This window comes from Stylophora pistillata, chromosome 4 (genome assembly GCF_964205215.1).
Source record: "Stylophora pistillata chromosome 4, jaStyPist1.2, whole genome shotgun sequence".
Classification (NCBI taxonomy): domain Eukaryota; kingdom Metazoa; phylum Cnidaria; class Anthozoa; order Scleractinia; family Pocilloporidae; genus Stylophora; species Stylophora pistillata.
In genome coordinates, this window is record NC_142522.1 from 42,178,577 (window position 1) to 42,184,324 (window position 5,748).

Here is a 5,748-nt window from a genome sequence, read left to right on the forward strand (position 1 = left end):
TTGAGTTGAATTTCTTGAACGTGGGTTTGAAAGTTTTTATTTCTCAAGAGGTAGGATTCTTGCAGAGACAAGTATTTAACGTTGACTATCGCTAGACAAGTTATAGAGAAACTTACTGGAACGGTTTATGTTCATTGATTGCCCCTAGACCGTCTCTGTCGTATTTTAAAGAAAATTAGTGATCCCGTCATACTGCTTCATCATTTATCCACTAATTCAATTAATGAAATTATTATATCTAGAGGAGAATTCAAAAGATAAATAACCAAATAAAAAGATAAAACAGCATTACCTGCTGGACATGTTCTGCAATTGCCTTCGCTATAGGTACCAGCCACGCAAAACAAGGAGTTCTTACATACGACCCACCCTTTATTAGGATGACAATCATCGCATGTCAGGCCTATGAAGGTAGATCCTGGACAAAATGTTCGTTTCGTCGTTTCGTTATGGCGTTTCGTCATTTCGTTATGTCGAGTCGTTGTTTTCCGAGTTCGACTCGTCGAACTTTCAGTTCGTTTCGTCGTATTGTCAGTTCGATTCGTCGGCTGGCCTCTTCGACTCGTTGTTTTACGAGTCCGACTCGTCACCGGCCAAATCGGTTCGTCGTTATGTCGTTTCGTCGTTTCGTTATGTCGTTTCGTCGTTTCGTTATGTCGTTTCGTTGTTTCGATTTGTCCACTCAAGAGGGGCTATAATTCAACCTACATTACATGAATCGTTCGTTTTATTCCATACACTCTTACATGAAGCAATAATGTGGTATCGATTATTTGCCCTCTGCCGATGGTAATGGATCTATCGTAGAGCTACTTACGGCACAGCATAGAATTCGTCTTGAGTCGAGTAAATGATCGTTTCCATGAAAGTGACAATGGAATTGGATATCTAATAACACACCTCGACAGAGTCTTGTATATCTTGGCTCGGGCATTTTCGTTATTTAACATTCCTCCTCAGCTGGAGTGGTTCTTGCAAAGAGTTTATCAAAATTTGGTTATGTTGGTTGTCCTTGGTGGCAGTGATATGTACAACTTATCACAAAGGCGGTTGCAATTATTTAGGTTTACAGGATGCAGGGGTCGTCCCAGCATAGATATTCCTAGAGAACTCCTGGAACAGTACCTTGAGAACAACTTTACACCCGAACAAATTGCTCGACTTTTCTGTGTGTCGACCAAGACAATCCGACGACGCATGAGTGAATATCAACTTCACTTTGAAAAGCACTGAGTTCTTCAACCGACGCAGAATTGGACGAAGTTATGTAAGGATGAATGTTCTTCCAATAATATTTGGGATTGCAATGCTTGCTTCACATTCATCTGTATACCGGTTAATATTTATTGGTTAGGCAGGAGGCTGAACGCTATTTCCAAGAGCTTACAATATGGCCCTATTTAAATAAGTAAGGGAAACAAAATGACCAATTTCAAATATAAGGAAGCTCATAAATCTCCGAATTAGCAATACTGACATCTTGACCAAGTGTTCCTTGTTGTCCAAGGTTTTATCATGGACATTTGCTTTAATTGGTAATTTTCTGTAATTAGATGTTTTAATATGTATTTTCAACCAATGCCACAAGTATGGAACTAAAATAAATGAAATATTGGTGTACCAATACTCAAGAAAACTATCTCAATTCCTCCCATACTGTGGCTTTTGGGATTCACACCTTGGACCTCTGGTTTGTTAGTGTATATTTTTAATGAAGGAATGCGATGTTAAGCTCGCCTGAAGGAAGTCTCTTCTCTGGTGTTGCACAAGATATTCCATTGACTCATTTGTTAGATTACCATAACTGAGACTATTAATGGGTTTCTGCAGTGGTGTTGTAGTATTCATACATTGTGTCAGATCAATTGATATTATATTGACATCTTCTCTGATTCACTCTTTTTTGTTTTGTTTTTATTTTGATTCATTGACTTTTATATTTTGTGTTCAGTGAGACATTTACCAATGCTTTCAATGAGTTTCGCTCATTCAAATGGCCCAATTACAATCAAGAATTTCACTGTTGGCTTATAGGTGATGATTTTGCTTTTTCTTCAGACAACATGTATCTTAGAAGGTCATTAACTTTTAGGGTCTCAGCTTCTAGGTGAAGAAATACAGTACATGTATTTTCACTGTGTAAACACTAAGCACAGGGTCACTCAAGTAAAGTAAATCATTTCTATAGCAGAAAAGAAATATATTAAACCATTATCAAGCAGAAATCTTTGAGTAAATGGCAAGAGACAACTTTAGGCCATCTTTTTTTTTCTCCATTTAGTGTCATCCAACCCATCCAAAGTTTAGCAATTAAAACAAAAGTAAGAATAAAATAAAATGACATAGTTAACCATTTTTCACCCAAAATAATTCTTGTAAGCTGAATATTGAGATTAGTAACAGCATAGAGAAAAACAGGAACAAGAGCAGGAACATTTTTTACAGTACATTTTCTGCCATATTCCTTTTGATTCATGTCTTGTTGTCTCCCGGCTCAACAGCAATGAGGTTGTGGTACTGGGCCTCCTGTTAAGAGACTTCTTGTAACTTTGTTTTCATTAGAAAAGAACTAAATGTGATTTAGCAATGAGACAGTTCTTGTATTTTCAACTTCTCACGGGAGTCATGGGGATGGTGCAAAACCCCTTCCCTGATATCTGGCACTGAAATATGTTTTTAATACTTGGCTTATGTATTCGTTTAAAAGCTCAGACATTGTGAAGACCTTTCCCAGATGTGGGTATAGGAGCATGCGTGGACACCTTCGTGCAAGAGGTCATAATGTGCAATGGGATCGTATTTGAGACAGCATGAGAAGGTTGTGTCCTGAAGAAATTTTAATGCGGGCATTACAGCTTACAGTATTCAGATGCAGAACATACTTTGTTCAGGCCCCCCTTTCACTGTGGCATATCAATGGAAACCACAAGTTGATAAGGTAGCTAATATATGCTGCAGGTGATCATAAAGATAATAATAATAATAATGGTGATCACAAACCCCTACCTCTTTAGCAAATATATGAATGATCATGGTGTCAACTTCCTTAGCTGTTAAACCTTTTCCATGTAGGGAAAATTAGGTTGCTCTATCCAAGAAATGTAACTCACTCACCAAAGAAGAGCAAAGCTGAACAGGCAGTTTAGCACAATTTTAGAAAAATTATTTATTTTATCTTTTCATGTACAATTGATGCACCCTTTAAATTTTCACCTGAAATTGAGTGTAATGTGTCCACCATCTCCAAAGCATTTGTCGTTCTGTTGTTGTTGTGGTGATGACTGATATCAAGCAATCTTGTATAATTTATTTTCAGGTGGGGGTTTGTAATACATGGTGGCATAGATGGATACTCAAGGCGCATTATGTACTTGCACTGCAGTTGTAACAACAAAGCAGTGACTGTCCTTGAACTTTTTAAAACTGCAGTTGAAGAAAATGGCCTGCCTTCAAGAGTACAAGCTGATCAAGGAGTGGAAAACGTTGATGTTACTTGGTATCTATTAACACATCCAGACAGAGGGCCAGATCGTGGAAGTTTTATAGCTGGAAGAAGTTGTCATAATTAGCGAATTGAGTGTTTATGAAGAGATGTTTTCTCAGGTTGTACATTCATTTACTTCAACCTTTTTGACCATATGGAATCTGAGGGGCTTTTGGACATTGACAATGATCTCCACATGTTTGTTTTAAGATATGTGTTTGAACTACGAATAAATGCCCATCTTCATGAGTTTACAGAAGGGTGTAATCAACACCCTATGTCCACAGAGGAAAACATGTCTCCAACTCAATTATGGTTATGGGGTCTCCATGGATGTTCTCTCTCTGTAGAGCAAGCGCAGCTATTGGTATGTTGAAAGTACATGTTGTTTTTAATCAATGCTGTATAATGGCTCAATACTAATTTCAAATGTTCTTGGTGGGTCTGTCTTTTTTTTTCTGAATTAGTTCCTTTTGTTCTGACATTACTATTGAGTTTTAAATCACTGTGGGAAGGCGCTATCTCAATAGTTTTATTTTCTTCATTTTTAAAAAAACTCTGCCAAAACATATATTCTTACGATAGAAACCTTACTACAAGAGAAACGGTTATGTATTGTGGTTATGACTACAAAAGTACAGTCCTGCTTAGGCAGACACACTTAGGATCAATCACTGCACTTTGCTTAAGGAAGGTTAAAAAATACGAATGATAAAAATGAAGTCATTAGGGTGTGGCAGCCTAGCCACACCTAAGGGAAGTTAATTTTCTCTATGGATTTTGTGTTTATTTACTTCTCATTTACTTGACTGTATACAATTTGAGCATTTGAACAGAGGACCAACTGATTGACTGTTTCTGACCATTTACAAGTACTTTCTCTTCCACAGGTGGACAATGTTCCCGATTATGGCATAGATTGGAATGGGCCCCTACCTCATTGTCAGTGGGGTGGAAACAGTGTACTCTTCGATGACACAATGACTGTGGAGGTTCCTGATATAGAATTACCCAGTATAGCAAACAATGATCTACATGCATGCCTGGAACAGAATGACCCCCTAGCTGAGAGTCACTGTCTTGAACTTGATACCTACCTTAATCTTGTCTTACATTTGCAGGCATTAGGTAATGTATAGATGTAATAGGATACAGTGGTTAAGTGAGTAGGAACAAAGAGGATTCAAGGATTTCCAAAACAATTTATTGTAACTGCAAACCAATTGCACTACAGCTAGCAAATTGCACACAGCCTGTGTGAAGACGGCTTCCATTTCCTTTGTTGCACGTGGAAAAGGGACCCTTTTCTGCATTCAACAAAGGAAGTAAGAGACGTCTTCACGCAGGTTAGTTACAAACCCTGCACACTAAGGAATAATTTGGTACATGTACATGTACCACTATGTGTATAAAATTGTTGACTGCACATGCATAGTAAACCAACATGCTTTTAAATGCAACATTATTAAAGATTTATGGAAAGGAACTGCTAATCAGTGCATAACTTGTAAGTGTAATGCTGAAATTCTCCAAGAACTATGTGGTAAGATTATTAAGAAGTCTTAAATGTTGTAAAAAACACCAACTTTGTAATGAATAAAGAGCTTTTCCTCAATATATTGATAACCACAAACTGTACAAAGTTGTTTAAGACTGGTTTTCATTAAATTAGGAGTCTCGAGGGGAGTTGTTGTCAAGGAGAAAATTATGTAAAGTTGGACATTCAGGTTTGACCCTGTGATTCCTGAAAACACATGGAATCAATCAATGTGGTTGGTTTATTCTTGCACTTCTGCTTGTGACTCTGACAATCCGTGTTCTGCCTTTGATTTTGTTGGTGTTTTTTACTCAATCATTTTGCATTACACTTCTGATAATTTACTTCTCCAACTTTGATTCCATGGTTAATGAAAAACAGCTCTAAGTCCCTCAGTCTAGGACTTGCAATTTTTTTTTAAAGTGTAGTTCGATAATTTCTGTGTAACACAACAAAACTAACTGGAGAATGACTACAAGTCTGTAAAGCCAACTTAAGCATTTTCAGAAAAATGCAGTTCACTGGTATTTTTCCTAGCTTTGAGTTACAAAGTTGCTAAGTAGTAGCAAATCCCTGGTTCTCAAACTCTAGGGCAATATCCAAGCTTTTATTGAACTTATTCTCACTGAAATGAATTTTTGGGAGCTGTAATATTGCCAGACATGCTGTTGCTAATGGCAAAAAGGCTCTCTCATCGTCATCAGGAAGATACCTTGTTTAATTTAAG

General features: G+C 37.3%; 1 long non-coding RNA gene across 7 annotated transcripts; it reads left to right on the plus strand.

Moving 5' to 3' along the window:
* The first annotated feature begins 1,556 nt into the window (after positions 1 to 1,556).
* Positions 1,557 to 5,403, plus strand: LOC148733825 (uncharacterized). Of its 7 annotated transcripts, none has more exons than XR_016000629.1 (5): positions 1,557 to 1,690; positions 1,952 to 2,034; positions 2,282 to 2,321; positions 2,708 to 2,938; positions 3,317 to 5,403. It is a non-coding gene; the product is annotated as an uncharacterized LOC148733825 (long non-coding RNA). The 7 variants fall into 7 exon arrangements; XR_016000634.1 differs by having other exon boundaries at positions 1,579 to 1,694; XR_016000630.1 differs by lacking the exon at positions 2,282 to 2,321.
* The last annotated feature ends 345 nt before the right edge of the window (positions 5,404 to 5,748 follow it).